This window comes from Peromyscus maniculatus, chromosome 4 (assembly GCF_049852395.1).
Source record: "Peromyscus maniculatus bairdii isolate BWxNUB_F1_BW_parent chromosome 4, HU_Pman_BW_mat_3.1, whole genome shotgun sequence".
Classification (NCBI taxonomy): Eukaryota; Metazoa; Chordata; class Mammalia; order Rodentia; family Cricetidae; genus Peromyscus; species Peromyscus maniculatus.
In genome coordinates this window covers 4,487,633-4,505,171 of record NC_134855.1, presented here as the reverse complement: position 1 = coordinate 4,505,171, position 17,539 = coordinate 4,487,633, and the positions used below count along the sequence as shown (strand labels likewise).

Below are 17,539 nucleotides of genomic sequence, written 5' to 3'. Positions count from 1 at the left end.
TCAGCCCCAGATTTCACTCTTTAAGGAAGATCCAGCCACACCTCTCAAACTGTTAACAAAACAGGACAGGAAGAGACACTGCCAAATTCACTCTATCCATCCCACATTACCGATACCAGAGCAGATAAAAACACAACAAAAAAGAAAACTATAGCTCAATTTTCCTGATGAACATAGATGCCAGAACTCTTAACAAAATCCAAGAACACACCAAAGGAGCTGGAGAATTTTCCTGCAGAGGGTGCAGGTTTGCTTCCCAGCACCCACAAGGCAGCTAACAACTCCGGTTCCAAGGGTCTGACACACTCTTCCATCCTCCAGAGGCACCAGACATACACATGGTGCATATACATTCATGTGGGCAAACAACTCATCACATAAGATTTTTAGTTTTAAGATTAAAATAAAAAAACAAAACATCATGATCAATCAGTTTTATCCCAGGGATGCAAGATTGGTTCAACATATGCAAACATAACTGTGACCCTTCACATAAACAGACATAGGGCAAAAAATCACATGTTCACCTTGATACAGAAAGACACTTGAAAGTTCAATATGCTTCATGATAAAAAGTACGCTAGGAACTAGGAACATATTCAACATAAAGAAGGCTTATGTAATAAACCTAAAGCAAAGATTAGACGGGAAAATTGAGCATTTCCTCTAGACTCTGGAGGGACACAAAGATGCCCACTCCCTCCACTCATATTCAGTATACAGTTCAAAGTCTCAGAGCTCTCAGACAAGAGGAAGATGTGAATGGACAAAAGTAGGAAATGAAGTCAAATTGCTCCATGCTGTGAATAACATGATTCTACACTTAAGACCTTACAGACTCCACCAGAGAACATTCAAATCTGAGAAACATTTTCAGTAATGTACCCAAAATGAACTCATTAAGGAAAAAATTAGGAAAAATATTCCATTCTCAATAGCTTCAAGATAAATAAATAAACAAACAATATGCCTAGAAGTAAGCCTAAGAAAGGAGGTAAAAACTTCTACAATGAAAACTTTAAGACATTGAAAAAATAAATTGAAGAATAAAAATAGATAATGGAAAGAAAGACCTTCCATGCTCATAGTTTGGCAGTATTGAGAATGTAAAAATATCTATACTAATATTAGAAGTATAGAATTAATCTACAAATTCAGTGCAATCCCTATCAAAATTTTAATGATATTCTTTGTGTGTGTGTGTGTGTGTGTGTGTGTGTGTGTGTGTGTGTGTGTGTGTGTGTTTTAAGACAGGTTTTCTCTGTGTAGTTTTGGTGCCTGTCCTGGATTTTGCTCTGTAGACCAGGCTGGCCTCGAACTCACAGAGATCCACCTGGCTCTGCCTCTTGAGTGTTGGGATTAAAGGCGTGCGCCACCACCGCCCGGCAGAAGGTTATTTCTGATCATTGTTTTACATGTCAGTATTTACACCTTTGACATGCTTTCTTTGTCACTATGGCTCAATGGTATAGTTCAGGAATTGTCTTCAAATTAAAAGGAAAGTAAAAAAAGAACCAAAGGATGAAAATATGCCAAAAAAAAAAAAATATGCCAACCAACAAGTGGGCCAATGAGCTGAACAGTCCTCAAAAAAAGAAACTCAACTGGCCAATGTGCTATTTTTTTAAACATGTTCAACATCCTCCACCGTCAGGGAAATGCAAATTAAACTGGCTTTGAGACTCCATCTCGCCCTAGTCAGAACGGCTATGTCAAGAAAACAAATGACAACAAATGCTGGCAGGGATGTGAGGCAAGAGGAGCCCTTATTCACCACTGGTGGGAGTGTAAACCGGTGCAGCCACTACGGAAACCTGTGCAGAGGTTTCTCACAAAGCTAAAGACTGAACTGCCACATGACCCAGCTCTACCACTCCTGGACTCTGAGATCCTTGCCTGTCCGTGTTGACTGCTGATCCAGTCCTAATGGCAAAGAAATGCAATCAGCCTTGCTGTCCATGCACTGGTGAGTGAATATAAAAATGCAGTATATATAAATACACAGGGGAATCTTTATAAACCACAAGTAAAAATGAAATGTGCAGTAAAATGGATGGAACTGGAGGATATTATACTGAGGTAACCCAAGTTCATAAAGATAAATATCCCACTTTCTCTCTCATTAACTGATCCTAGCTTTATTTACGTATGTGTAGTTATGTGGTTATACGTTAGTTATGTGAGTGTGAGTATACGTTATGAAACTAGAAAGGGGACTATGAGAGGAGAAAGGATTTCAGGAAAGGGAATGGGGAGGTATTGGTGGTATGAAAGAACAAGGCCCCCATGGGCCCATAGGGAGAAGCATTATTAGGAGGTGTAACTTCGTTATATCACTGTGGAAGTGGCCTGTGAGGTCTCATATGCTCCTTTATAAGAGTTGCCCTGGCCATGGCGTTTCTTTACAGCAATAGAAACCCTAACTAAGACGGAAGTTGGCACCAGAGACTGGGGTATTGCTGTGATAGGCCTGACCGTGCTTTTCTTTGGAGGGATGTAGACTTTGGGAGTTTCGGTTAGGAAAGCACTGGAATGCTTTAAGCACTGCTTAGTAGGCCATCCTAGCAGGAGTATGGAAGACAAGGGTGATTTGAACTGTAGGGGCTCAAGAGGCTTCAAAGGAGAAGAACTTCAGCATGTAGCTAGAGGCTGTTCTTGTGATATTTTGGCAAAGAAGGTGGTGCTTTTTGCCCTTGTCTCAAAACTGCCAGAGACTACAGTGAGGAGTTTTGGATTAATTCCGTTGGCAGGAGAAATCTCAAAACAGCCTAGCATAGAATCTGCCATGTGGTTATCTGTTATGGAATATTACTTTAACTATGTAAGGTGTGTTGCATTTGTTTATGCTTCATTTGTTCAATTATGTAAAGATGTGTTGCTTTGCCTGCCTAAGGTACCTGATTGGTCTAATAAAATGCTGAATGGCCAATAGCTGTGACAGGCAGGGCTGGTGGGCAGAGAGAATAAGTAGGAGGATGAATCTAGGCTCGAGAGAATGAGGTGACTGAAGGAGAAAGAGGGAGATGCCCAGGGCCAGCCAGGCAGCCACCAGACAGACAGACATGGAATAGACCATACAGAATGAAGGAATGAAATGAAAAGCCCCGAGACAAACCATAGATGAGGAGAAACGGGTTAAATTAAGTTATAAGAGCTGGCTAGAAATTAGGCCGAGCATTCATAACTAATAATAAGTCTCCAGGTCATGATTTGGGAGCTGGTTGGTAGCCCAAAAGAAAGGCTGCTACAGTTATAAGTGTTCACACATATGAAGACCTATAATGGAAAGGAGCAAGCTGAACAAGGAAAAATATAAAACATACAATTTGAGGAGAAAAGGGGCACCAGGAAGTGGACTGGAGCTAAGTTCTGTATTCAAGGAGATAAAAAGGTTTAAGAAAAGAGGGTATAAAATGGAATAAAGGGAGTAGTGACCTTAGGGCAAGATCCCATCCAGCTAAGCTTCCAACTTGTGAAAAGGAATTAAAGAAAAGCTTGAGGCCAGGCATGGTGGCGCACACTTCGGAGTGTCCCAGCACTCCGAAGACAGAAGCTGGTGAATCTCTGAACTTGAGGCCAGCCTGGTCTATAGAGCAAGTTCCAAAATAGCCAAGCTTAGGCAGTGAAGGAATCATCAAAAACAGAAAGCTGATAAAGATGTAATTGAAGAGGGGGCCATGTTCCAGCCCCAGCAAGCAGCAGAACTTGGCAGCTTTGGCCATGTGGTTCTGGCTTTAGAATCAAGGATACAAGAAAGGGGTTATAGAATATCCCTCCACGACTATGGAGAGCTGCTGATGCCAGGCATGTGCCAGGAGTGTCCCTGTGTGGAGGCCAAAAGAGGCCATTATGTGAAGCTGTGAAGGTGAAGCCTGGATTGCCTTAGAGACCCCAAAATGTTGAAACTACCAGAGCTGTGGGATTCCTGCCAAGAAGAGCTGGTAACAGGGAGTGGAACCAACCCAAGAGAGAGAAGTGTGTTGCAGTCACCAAAGCTGAAAGGAGTTGGAGATCTGACCTGAGATGCAGAGTTTGGAGTTTGCCCTGCTGACAGGTTCAGAGGTTTAGTCCATCATCAGCATGGCAGGAAGCATGGCGGCATGCAGGCAGACACGGTGCTGGAGAAGGAGCTGAGAGTTTCATTCTTACTTTGCTCCAGTATTTCCTCACTAGGCTCCCTTTCCTCCCTTTTGGAATGGTAATGTACATTCTGTGTCATTGTATGTCAGAAATGTGCCATCTGTAACAGGGCCCCAGACCTGAGTAGGCACCAAGACCTTAGCACAACTGACTCCATGATGGAAGTGCCATTCAGGCTGTAAAACTCAGCACATAGACAGCACCACCTGCCCCCCCCCAAAAAAAAACCAAAAACACCTCAATGAAATATATATTACAGTTCTGAGAAAGTCTTAACGTACTAACCTTGGTTTTTGGCTTCTGTAGTTCCTCTTCTGGCTAACTGTTCTTGTTAATGAAAATATGTCAACCTAGAACATGGTTTTTGTGCTTAAAAGCTCACCCTAAAAAAATCGCGAACGCTCAGCATAGTCATGTTATAGATAAACAATAAAGACTTTCTATTGGCTTAAACCCATGTCCAAGCAGTCTTCTCTGGTAAATACCCCACAACTTTTAAACAGTGTTGAGGCTGTTATATAGAGTATGGAGACTTTTGAAGTTGGATTCAATGTATTTTTGCATCATGATATGGCCATAAACCTATGGTGGTGGTCTGAATAGAAATGACCGACACAGGCTCATAGATTTGAATGCCTGGTCACCAGGGAGCGGCACTATTTGAAAGGATTAGGAAGTGTGGCCTTGTTGGGGATGTGTGTCAATGGGGGTAGGTTTTGAGGTTTCAGAAGCCCATGCCAAGCCTAGAGTTTCTCTCTCCCTGCTGCCTGAAGATCCAGAGGTAGAGGTCTTTGCCAGCACCATGTCTGCCATGTTCCCCACCATGATAATGACATCAGACATAGAGATGCAGAATTTGCAGTTTGCCCAACTCATTTTCAGTTTTGCTTTGCTCCAGTATTTCCTCACTATGCTCCCTTTCCTGCATTTTGGAATAGTAATGTATATTCTGTGCCATTGTATGTTGCAAGTATGGAACCTGTTTTTTATTTTGACTTTACAGGGAGTTATAGGTAAGAGATTACATGAGTCTCAAAAGAGACTTTGAACTTTGGACATTTTTTTTTTGAACTTTGGACTTTTAAACAAGTTTGAGACTGTTGTAGACTATGGGGACTTCTGAGGTTGGACTAAATGAATTTTTCATTATGATATGGCCACAAGCCTATTGGGGCCACAGAGTGGAATGTGGTGGTTTGAAAGAAAATGGCCCCCGTAGGCCATAGGGAGTGGCATTAGGAGGTGTGGCCTTGTTGGAGTAGATGTGGCCTTTTTGGAGAAAGTGTGTTACTGGGAGTGGGCTTTAAGGTTTCATATGCTTAAGCTACGTTCAGTGTGCCTCACAGTTCACTTCCTGTTGCCTGTGGATACAGATGTAGAACTCTCAGCTCCTTCTCCAGAACCACGTCTGCCTGCGCGCCGCCATGTCCCGCCAGGATGATAATGGACTGAACCTCTGAACTGCAAGCTGACCCCTCAGTTAGATGTTTTCCTTTATAAGGGTTTCTGTGGTCATGTTGTCTCTTCACAGGACAGGAGGGGGACGAACACAGGTGGCATGAATGTGAGACGGGGTTCTGCTGCGGGCAGAAGTGGGGAGCACAGGAGGAGGGCAAGTGAAGCTCAGCATGAAAATACCTCAAAAGCCATGCTGCTTTGTGTGCTAATTCAAAAATAAGGGAGATACAAACTGCCCGCTGACCTCCACACACGCATCATGGCATGCACGTACCTGCACACGCACACACACACACACACACACACACGACAAATAACATTGTAGTAAAAAATGTCAATGCTTCTTGCTGGCTCAGCTTCGGTGGCTCGGCTTGCTTACCCTCCTCCCCACCCTCCACTCTTGGCATATTTTGGTAATTTATTTGCCCAGTGGAACCTCTGAGTCCCATCCTGTCCTGCCCCCACACCCCACCAGCACTGTTCTGCATCAGTGAACTCAATTCACCCCTTCCCTGCCGCAGACATTCTTCCTGTTCTCTCAGCCACCAACACCATCGTTCATTAGCGACACGGACAGAAGGACACCGTAAGAAAATGATTCCATCCTGGACTTGTTGAGATTTGCAGTGCCTGATACAAGCCCAAGAAGAAATGTCCAAACAGTTAAAAGTCGGGACCGAGGAACCAACATTGAGGAAAGGCAAAGGCTATAGATGTCACACTTAAAGTCAGGAACATTCTTGAATTTGCCTAGATTATTGACTACAAGAACCAAGTCTGAAAATCCCAGTTGACAACAGAGAACACGCTGGAGCCCGGGAGTCTCTGTGGAAAGCCACTATGAAGCAGGCAAGCACGCAAGACAGCTCGTAATCAACAATGCGTCTGGCAGCCTAGCAGCCTAGCTCCTTCACCGCACATACTATACACACAACGCACCTGGCAGCCTCGGAAACCCTCAACCCTCCCCCTGCATTAGGCTATCCCACCCCACCCCCCGGAACAATCAGCTTTCGACAACTTCCATTCTAGTGCAGGAATAGAACCACCACAGTTGATTATCCAGCTCAAACCGGTGTTGGATAAGAGAGCAATTTGGCAAAACTATGACCTTTAGTAACCTTTGGGGAGAATCCCCTAGGTGTACATATGACTAAAATCAGATATATTATAGGAAAGGACATGTGCAATAAGAAAAATGAATATGACCTAATATGTCAATCGATAAAGAGACACCCATTGGTAACCTGGCCCTCCTCATGAAGGCTATAAAAGGAAGCCCTGAAGAAAAATAGGGCCTTTGGATTTGCCCACTCATGTGGCCTGCTATCAATTTTTTTGATGTTTTATTTTTGTTTTTAATTAAGTATACAAGTGCATGGTGGGGGTGGGGGGTGGGGAGGTTTGCACATAAGTGCAGATACCCAAGGAGGCCAGGAGAGGGCACTGCGCCCCTGAAGCAAGAGCTATAGGCAGTTGTGAGCCGCCTCTTGTGGAGGTGGGAACTGAACTCTGGTCCTCTGCAGGAGCAGCAAGTGCTCTCCAAAGCTGAGCCGTCTCTCCAGATGCCTCCTGCCACCCATCCCCACTGTCAATTTTATCTCAATAAAATTATCCTGACTCTTTGGTAAATGTCAACTCTTTCTGTTCGTTTGTATTGTTTTTAACAGGGTCTCACAATGCAACCCTGGTTTGACTGAAACACTCAGTGATCAGCCTACCCCACCACCCCCCACTTGCCCCAAGTGCTGGGATTAAAGGTGTACACCACTGTGCCAAGCAAAAGGCAGGGGTTTTGATGTGGGTTTTGTTTGTCTGTTTGTTTGCTTTTTTGCCTATATTTTATTTGTTTATTTTTGAGACAAGGTCTTATTATGTAGCCCTGGCTAGCCTGGAACTTACTATATAGGCCAGACTGGCTTCATACTCACAGAGATCCATTTGTGAATCCTAGTTTTCAATTCTTTGGATGAGTTGTCAAGAACCTGAAAATAGCCGGGCAATGGTGGCGGATCTCTGTGAGTTCAAGGCCAGCCTGGTCTACAGAGCGAGATCCAGGACAGGTACCGAAACTACACAGAGAAACCCTGTCTCAGAAAAAAACAAAACAAAAACAACAACAACAACCTGAAAACACCCAGCCTGGACCTCAACCACCAATAACAACTAGTCAACCACCACTTCCCTCCAAACCATGGCCGCAGTGAGCCTGCACATCACCAGCTTTCCAAACCATGGCCGCAGTAGGCCTGCACATCACCAGCTTGTTTTATATCTTGTCCCTACTCATGTTCTCAACTTCAAAACCCAAAATTCAACAGTTGAAAAAAAAAAAAGGCAGTGACACTATCAATCAGTCACTCAAATGGCAAAAATCAGAAAGACCACCATCAGCACTGAGTTCTGTCCACAGCGGCTGGCCAGAGATGGCTCAGTGGGTAACTGCTTGCTGGGCAAGCATGGTGAGCTAAGTCTAAAGTCAGGGATGACGTGCATGTCTGGAAGCCCAGTGCTGGGGACCAGGCAGGGACAGCAGGGAGGGTCCCGGGGCTTGCTGGCCACTCAGTCTAGCCAAGGTGGGGATGAAGAGACCCTGTCACCAAAAAGTAGGTGGACAGTGATGAGGAGGAGGACACCTGACATCTCCTTCTGGACTCCATATGGGCATGAATGGACCAGCACCACCACACATGCAGGGGCACGCGCACATGCACGTATGCACACACACACACACACACACACACACACACACACAAACACACACCCTCAACAACTCCAGTTCTCAGGCACTGCTGTGAGAACATACAGTGACCCAATAATTTCACAGTTCACCCTGGCTGAACACCAATGTTCTAAAAAGGTTTGAACAAGAATGCCTGCATGCTAGCCTCACCCTGGAAGGGTCTCACCTGGTCTTTAATGAGAGAAGACATAAACAAATGGTAGCTGTGAAACAGAATACGACGTGACAATAGCAAGAACCAAATAACTCATTAGCACACACAATTGAGTCTCAACACATTGTGTGAGTGAAATCAACCAGATATGTCTGATTCTGTTTATATGAAGTCCAGGAACAGGCAAAATTAATCAGTGAGCAACAAACTCAGGAAATAGTTGCATGGGGGGGAGGGGGAGAAAATGAATCTTCTAGGATAATGACAGTTTTTAAAGATTTATTATTGTTAATGATGTGCATATGCATCTGTCTGCATGGGGTGTTGCGCATGCATGCGGGGCACTTGGGGGTCAGAGGAAGGTATCAGATCCCCTGGAGCTGGAGTCACAAGCATTCAGGAGCCACGTGACTTGCCCTGAGTGCTGGAAATAAAACTCAGGTCCTCTGCAAGAGAACGCACTCTCAGCTGCTGAGCAATCCTACGAGGCCTGATGAAAATATTTTTGTCTCCTTTTGGGTACTTTCTTACACAGGGATGGAGCTCAGCTGCTAGCGTCCTTGCTTGGCGTACACCAAGTCCCTGGTTCAGTCCCCAGAGATCACATAGCAGGGCACCCCTACACTCCTAGCACTCAAGAGCAGAGGCAACAAGTCAGAAATCCAAGATCATTCTTAGCTACATATAATCTAGATCTGTGTGGGCTGAATGAGACTCTGTCTCAAAAAATTAAAATAAATAAATAAGAGGCAGTTGCTTACATTTTACTGTCTTCTTGCTCTTCGCAGTTCTAATACAAAACGTCTAACTGTTCCTTTCTCCTCGCTCTATCTCTTCTTTGGGAAGCATGCTCGTTCTGACCCGCTCTGCGCATCAGTGTTCCTCCATAGAACCTCCCTCCCGGTACAGCTGCTTGCAGACCCCCACCACTGAGTCCATCTCTCGCCCACTTCTGGGCTCCTTCCCCCCCCCTCCCCCCGGCTGCTAACAAGATTTATGGCTTGCCTGCCCTCTTGCCGGTCTTGTGAATTTTCATAAAATGGTTCCTGAGTTTCCTTCTGAGTCTGTTTTAAAATTCTTTTACCAACAAGACTAAGCCCCTGCAGAAGAGAACCCTGATTCTTGGGGAACATATTTTGTCACCTATAGGGGGGCCATAATCAAGGACAGACCAGGTGAGCACACTAGCAGCTCAGGGAAGCTCCTGCCGACAGCCTACCAGCTGCCACCCTTTGGCTATTCTCTGAATTTGACTCCAGGCTTTATCTCTATCACCGTGGGTCTTAAGGCCTTTGCTTTGGTAGTAGCTGGCACTTCTCCAAGAGCATACATATATCCATAACACCATGAGGTGATTTTTTTAGGTCTTTTTACCTAAATGTACCAACTGGGTCCTAAGAGAACAGAGACTGCCCTGGAGCCATAAGGCACCAACACGCAGCAGCTAGGATTAAAGGCTTTTAGGATCGCCTCCCGATCACGCTGGGTTCTCCCAGGAAGGAAATTAAAGGCATATACATCTAAGAGGTAATTACATCTTTACTGTGCGTGTGACAGTGTATGTGTGTGTGTCTATATGAGTCAGTATCTGTGTGTCTAAGTGTATCTGTGTGTGACAGTGTGTGTGTGTGTGTCTATATGAGTCAGTATCTGTGTGTCTAAGTGTCTCTGTGTGTGACAAAGTGTGTGTGAGAGAGTGTCTGTGAGTGTGAGAGAGTCTCTGTGTGTTTTTATACATGAGAATATGTGTAAGTGTGATTGTGTGTGTGTGTGTGTGTGTGTGTGTGTGTGTGTGTGTGTGTGTGTGTGTAAAACCTGGTCCCCACAACTTGTGGATTCTGACCATCACCAGTTGGGGAACTTAGACCCTGATAACTAAAGTAATTTCAGGACTCAAGGGAGCATGTACCCTAATTCCCAGGAAACTCTGGGTCTTTATTCTCATCAGCCAGTGCAGCTCTGGAATTAGCAGCACACACTCCCGCCGGCTCCCGCCTCCCTACCCTGGCTCTCACCAAATGCAGACCCTAAGATTAGGTCAAACTTGATCCCTAAGAAAGAAGCGAACTTGTCCCTGCACAGTGTCCCTCAGAGTGTAAGTCAACTTGTTAGAGAGAGTGACCAATCACTGGTAATTTAAGGTTTAATATCAAAATAAATAATAATAGTAACTGTAAATATTTACCATCCTCCTCCTAGATCTGTCTTGTAAAAGGTAAAAAGTGATCAGATGTGCTCCATGTCCAACCTTCTCTTCAAGGCTGTCCTAACAAGGCTTCCAGGGGTGGGAGAAAGGGGGTGGGGGTGGAGGGTGGAGGAGTGCTCAACAACCGAACTTGGACTCGAGCCAATGACGATACAGGAGATAAAGGAACAGCCATTATTTTACACCCTACCCCTGGGTCAACCAGGCCCCAAGGGATGATGGGACAGTTCTCCAAGGGTCCTGACAGCTCTCAAGTCACCTGTCCTCTGGACTAGAGGAGCCCTGAAGAGGCAGAGGTTGGACCTAACTACTGTACATTCTGCAGAGGAGGGTCAACACAGAGAGAGAGGCCCTCAGGATGCCAAGGGAAACAACATGCTCAGCAAGCCCCCGACTTACCCCACAGATGGCAAAACTGGCAGGGAAAGACAAGAGACCCAAGGGGCTCCCATAAGACCCGGGAGTCACCCTGAGGAATGCCAATAGACCTTAACAATAAAAAGAAAATTGAATACATCTTCGGGTGCCTACATGGTCTTAAGTACCCAGCAGGAAAGAACGGCCAAAGAGTCAAATGACTAAAAAAATACAAAATAAAAGGTGAGTAGACGTTAAAGGGGTGAATCAGGTCTTCAGGCCTCCCGAGGGCCGCTGACGCACCAGGGAGAGCACTCGGAGCAAAGGCCTCTCATGCTTTTCCTAACCGTAAACGAAACGCTGTTTGTGTATCCTGATAATTCTGATAAATGATTCATCTGCTTTACACAATCTACTAAATCAGATCAGGCCATGCAGACGATGTCCAGATTTCCGTGGCGGGAATGAGTTATGTCTGCCATAACCTTAGTACTGGCCTGTTCCTCTCAGAAGCCACACTACTGTACCTCCTGTCGTTTACAGTGGACCCAGTCTCTGACAGACTTTCTTCTACCTAGGTCCCCCAGATTACCTTCCCAGGGCCTAAAAGTCAGCAAGAGTGAAGACGCTAAACCGTCCTGTGCCTCCGTTTCAGATGGACGTACCCAGATCCACCAGCAGCCATCCCCTAGATGTTGGGTACCTTGACAGTCCATTAACAAGCACGGAAGCCATTGAAGGTGGCCTCTCCCATAGATGGGGCTTTATCAGGACTTTGCTGAGATCCAAAGGAGAAGCTCCTTTCTCTGGGTCAATGGAATCTGAGTCCTATCTATGACCTTGGGAGACATGGCTTATTTTTTTTCTTTGAGACAGGGCTTCTCTGTGTAGCCCTGGCTGTCCTGGAACTCACACTGTAGACCAGGATGGCCTCAAACTCAGAGATCTGCTGCCTCTGCGCCCTGCACCACCACATCCAGCTACATTCTAATCATTCCCAAAGATAATATTACACACTATTGTCCTCTCCCTTAAAATTAATCCAACTGGGCCTGTCAATCACTTGGCCAGGACACCCACCTAAATTAAAGTTGACACACCTGAATATATATTAAGGCCATAGAAGGGAGCAATTATCCCCTTAACGAGATCGTATACTCCCCAGGAAGACCACTCCTTGTGAAGTTACTTACACATCTTCACTACTAACCCACTTTCTGAGTTCTCATTCAAAAAGCATAACTTTTCCTTTCATCTCCTTTGGTCTCTTCTTTGGACACCAGTGAGTGTGGGGGTGGTTGTCTGTGCTTCACCCCTGAATCACCGCCCCAGCAGGCAGCAGGTAACTGCTAGGTACCTGCCCCCCCAGGTGTGGCTGGAGGGGGACCCCTTAAGACCTGGAATGCATATGTGCTCACTCGCTTGGCTACCTTGTGGTCTTGGATGTTAGAGCTGCAGAGAAAGGCAGAGTTCTCCAGAGAACCGTGTTGGACTGCGCCCACCCCTCCTGGAGCCAGTGACCAACTCCCTATGTTATTGTGAGTTAACCCAGTACCTTTTACTATCAGACAGACTCCGTGGAATTACCTCATTTCACCAGCTGAAATCCTGAGCATGGCTGCCCTGATCTCTGGGATTCTGTTTCTCCAAAGATGAGAAGGTCACACACGTAGGCAGGCACACACACACACACACACACACACACACACACACACACACACACACACGCACGAATTCTAAAAGCTTCCAGACTTCCCTGAGCCTGCCCTTGGACCACAACTCAAAAAACTTCTCCCAGTCTCGGCCAAGATTTTCTTCAAATTCTAATAAAATGGCCCTGAGACTTAAAATACAAAATGGAAAACCAATCAGCATGGATGTGTGTGAGGTGAGGCGCAGTAGGGCACACCTGTGGTTCCAACACCCAGGAAGCTGAGACAGGGGGTGGGGGGTGGGGGGTGGGGGTGGGGAGATGGTTATGGAGAGAGCTCAAGCTACAAAGTAAGACCCTCTTTCAAAACAAACGACAGATCAAAGGGGCTAGAGGATATTGTTCAGAGGTGAATAATTGCAGGGTCTTGGGGTATAGCTCAGTGGGTAACAACACCCCAGACTGGGTGTGGAAAGTCCTAGGTTCAAATGTCCTCATCAACTACTTCGCCCCCACCTCAAACACACAGCTCAAGACTGCTGTCCAGTCTCTCCTCCTAGATTAAAACATTCCACCCTGCAGGAAAGTTCCTTAGGCAGGGAAGTAAATGACAACAAAAAGTAGCTTCACAGCTCCCTGAAACTGACCAATTCACTAGGCCCCTCCCCACCAGAGTAAGCAATAGAAGCTGAGAGACCCTCTCGGCCAAGGAAGTTGGGCTGCAAAGAAGACTGAGACCAGAGCAGCTGTCTAGGAATAGCAGAAACCAGCTGAGCTGCCGGGAAGGGGTGTAGACGAGTCACTCAGGAAGGACACTCTCCAACCTGCTGAGCTGCCTGCAGGCTGTGCAGTGTGCTCCAGGTCCCCAGCTTTGTGAGCTGTCACCTGTGCGCAGGTGGGCATTGGTGATGCAGCTGTCTGTGAGTCATTCCTGATCCTGTAAGGGACCCCTCACCCACATTCCTGTAAGTGACTACAATCAAACTCATTGGTTCACCAAGCTGGACTTTGGTGGTATCCGACTTTGGTGGTTTGTCACATATGAGTGACATGTGTTGCGTCTCTCCAAGAAAAGTTTTGTCACACAAGACCTCAGCCACTCCACCAAAAATGACCAGCCTGGGCCAAGGACTGTCCCTCCAAAAGCCTTCCAACTCATTGAACCAAAAATGTTTATGACTTGTGGATTGTGTGTGTAAATTACAGTGTAATTAAAAATTAGAAAATAAAATTTAAGTATCTAAAAATAAGCAGAAAGCACAGAGCAGAAAGCATATTCACTTCAAATGAAATAATACTTACACTTGACTGTACCTGTTTAAATGCTCAGCCCCCACCCAAGGCACCCTCCCTCCCACTCTCTCCCAGCCCCTCCCCCATAGCCACAGCATCTGTCCTTTAGCCATTTCCTAGCCATGGTGGGCAATCCTGAAAGTCCACAAGCTTTAGAGACCGAGGGAACACATTCATGCCGCAGCTCTGATTTAATGACTGAGAGCCTATAAGCCAGTGACTTGGCATCTCTGAACTCTGATTTCCTTCTCTATAATTCAGGCCAATGGTGCCTAGCCAGGTTAGGGAACCTGAGAGACCCATTCACACTACAAGTCCCACTAAAGACTCGGAAGTGGCCAGGGAGTAAGACTCGTGGTCAGCCCCTGGCCCAGAAGTGTCACAGAGCTGGGCAAATGGCTGCTTAGAGCCAGTATGGCCAGAGAAAGCCCACTCCTGGTAGAAGTTCAGCCACTGGGGGACTGGATTGTAATCAATTGATCTCCTTACACCCTCTGATCTCAGGTATTCCACCGAAAACTGGCTCTATCACAGGGCTGGGGATGGGAGGACTCCCCCAAAAACATACTTTGGGGAGTTCATAACAGAAGCAGAACATAACATAAGCAGAAGCGAACTGAATTGGTTCTATCCGGGAAGCTTGGAGGAGCAGGATCCGGGGCCTCCAGGTACCCCTCCTCAGCTACTGGGGCCTGAGCCAACATATCTCAAGGCCTCCGGAACCAGGTAATCCCGAGGGAAGCTTCCAGTCCTGCCTTATTTAGTTACCGGGCACCTGTTAATTGCATCAGATACAGCTTGGACTCTCATCCGGACCCCCATTAGGGAGGAAGCAACTACTCCCAAAAATAACTGTGGTAGAAAATAAAGGAAGGTAGAAAGTGTCTAGTGCCACCAAAAGGCAGATGCTCCCATAGTCCTGATACCTCAAGCCCTACACACCCCAACACCCCAGCCACAGGCGGGCCCCTGCCTTTGCCTACCGAGCCTGAGAGCGAGGTCTCCAGCAGGATCCGTATTCGCATTCCAAGAAGACTGCCAGGGAAGCAAAGGCAAGACCAGGGCTCCACCCAGAATCTGCCTCCTGAGACACACCTATCGACCTTCAGGCAAATGAAAGAGGCAGTCACATCTGTTCTGAGCCGATACTGCCAGACAAGCAAAACCACAAAAATAAGAGTCCCTGGGTCGCAAGTCCTTCCTGGGGGAGGAGCAAGCGTGGCTGACACATTGCTCTCCTCGCCTTGCTCCAGGCCCCCGCCCCAGGGAAGACAGCAATCCTCCAGTCTCTGCTCTCCCTCCTCCGCTCCCCAGCCCCAAGCGCCCTGACATAGTCCCCGCTTTGCTGTTTCTTGGATGCTTTTCAAGAGTTTGTGTAATCGCATATGTATGAAAATACCATAATGAAATGCATTACTTTGTATGCTAACATAAAATATAAAATAGTAAAACGTGTGTGTGCTTCTGTCCTGTTGAGCAGTTGTGGTGTGTGTGTGTGTGTGTGTGTGTGTGTGTGCTTCTGTTCTGTTGAGCAGTTGTGGTGTGTGTGTGTGTGTGTGTGTGCTTCTGTCCTGTTGAGCAGTTGTGGTGGGTGTGTGTGTGTGTGTGTGTGTGTGTGTGTGTGCTTCTGTTCTGTTGAGCGGTTTCCTGCCATCTTCAAACGCTGCACGGTGTGTCTTTCTTTGCAGTGGGAACGAGGTGGTTTGAAAAGTCGGACGGGATTACCTCCCATCACCACCTGCAGCAAAGTTAGTGCCGAAGACTTTGCCCAGGCTTGGTTTTGGCTTTGTCCTTCCTCAGCTGTTAAGAGTGTCTGTCTGTCTGTCTCTTGAATTCGGGAGCCCCTCACTTTACCCCTACCTGCACCCCTTTCCCATTTTGTCCGGAGGAAGAGCCATCCCGCCCTGTCCTACCCTCCAGCAGGAAAAGCACCTCCTGCCTTTCAAGACTCTCTGGTTAGTACTGGTGGTCCCGAGATTCTCCGCCCGCCCAGTCCAGCCTGGCCCTGCTTCTCGGCTACAGAGGGAAGGGGACGACCCTGGTCCGCCGCCCAGCAGGCCCCGGTCTGCAGCGACGCCGTACAGGGTGGGACAGAGCCTGGAGTTCAGAACTGGACACAGAGGAAATGATCAAGCGACCAGGACAAAAACAAGGACCATAGTAGGGCTAGGCCGGAGCAGGGGCGCTCCCCGCTCGCTCACACCGCTTCCCCACGCGCGGCTCGTGGCTTCAGTGTCGCGCCCCGCGGGACCCACCTGATCCGCAGAACCAGGCCCGGCGGGTGCGGTCGGCCGCGCTGGGAGCAGGACCGTGCTCGCCTGGCGGCGCCCTGCCTTGCAGGAAACCCCTGCCGCTGCTCGCCGGGATGTGCCCGGGTGTGCCGGGCGGGGTGCGCGCCTCCGTCCCCCGCGGACGCCTCTTCGGGGCAGCGCGCCGGGGCCGGGGTCGCGAGCGAGCGGCGTGCGCCGACCCCGGAGTGGAAGCCTAGCTCGTCCCTGCCCCTGACACAGCGCTGGGCGCGAGTGCACGTGTGTCTGGCCGAGGGAGGGGCGATGTCTGTTTCATCTCCACTCAAGCAGAAAAAAGCCTGAAACCAGCAAAAAAGCCCCGGGTCAAGGCTGCCTCTGTCTCCTCTGACCTGCACGAGGTGGTGTGGGGGATGTCACCCTATGCGACCAGGAAGGGCCTCAGGGTTTACAGCCAGACACCTAGAAGCCTAGAAGGTCTTCAGCTGACCACTGCAATGGATGGCTGCTAGTCGGTAGGTCTCCCAGTCCCGAGTTCTCGGGGTGAAAGGCTGGCTGGTCAGGAGGCACCTTGACCATGGCTGGCTTGCTTACTGGTGGTCTTCCAGCCCGGAGTGTTCTCTGACAGGGTACTACGGGGGTGTCTGCTGTAATTATTTAGAAAAGAGCGCAAAGCAGTTGTGGCAGAGTTTGTGCCTCTACGCCCAACAGGCACATCTGTCCACATCTGGCTTGCTCCACCCTCAGCTGTATTTTATCCTGAGGAAAAGTTAAATTTTACTTTGGCTAAAATATTCACCACTGGAAATAGTTTTCTTTGTTAGAGAGAGAGAGAGAGAGAGAGAGAGAGAGAGAGAGAGAGAGAGAGAGAGAGAGAGAGAGAGAGAGAGAGAGAGATTTGTTTATGTTTAAAGTTTTGTTTTGTTTTTTTAATTTTATATGTATGGGTGTCTTGCCTGCATGTATGTATATGTACCACGTGTATGCCTGAGTGCCCCAGGAGTTCAGAAGAGGTTATTTGGATCTCCTAGATCTGGAGTTCAGCATAGTTTGAGTCACTTTGTGTCCTCTGTGTAAGCCCCTTGAGGCACAGGGCCAGACCCCTCCCCTGAGGACCTCTACCTACCCTAAGGGCCAGAGCCAGCCCCGACCTACAGAGTAAAGCCCAAGCTCTGGACTTGAAAACCCACCATTCCCCATCCTGGGAATGCCCTATAAACTTCTGCCCGGTTCTCCGCTGCTTCTTGCGCTAGCAGAGGCAGCCACCCTCCTGGGTTCTTCCCTCCCGGTA

At 47.6% G+C, this 17,539-nt stretch overlaps 1 protein-coding gene across 3 annotated transcripts in view; it reads right to left on the bottom strand.

The window, feature by feature from the left end:
- Ggta1 (glycoprotein alpha-galactosyltransferase 1 (inactive)) overlaps window positions 1-16,503 on the bottom strand; it is a 78,237-nt gene extending 61,734 nt beyond the window's left edge. The window contains exons 1-2 of one of the 3 annotated variants that reach the window (XM_076568788.1): window positions 16,258-16,500; window positions 14,986-15,105 (exon numbers count right to left, since the gene is read on the bottom strand). The gene's annotated coding sequence lies outside the window, so the exon portion shown is untranslated. Of the gene's footprint in view, window positions 1-14,985; window positions 15,151-16,257 lie in introns of those variants that run through there. The other 2 variants (XM_006995290.4, XM_042274786.2) reach the window with 2 other exon arrangements.
- Window positions 16,504-17,539: the final 1,036 nt, after the last annotated feature.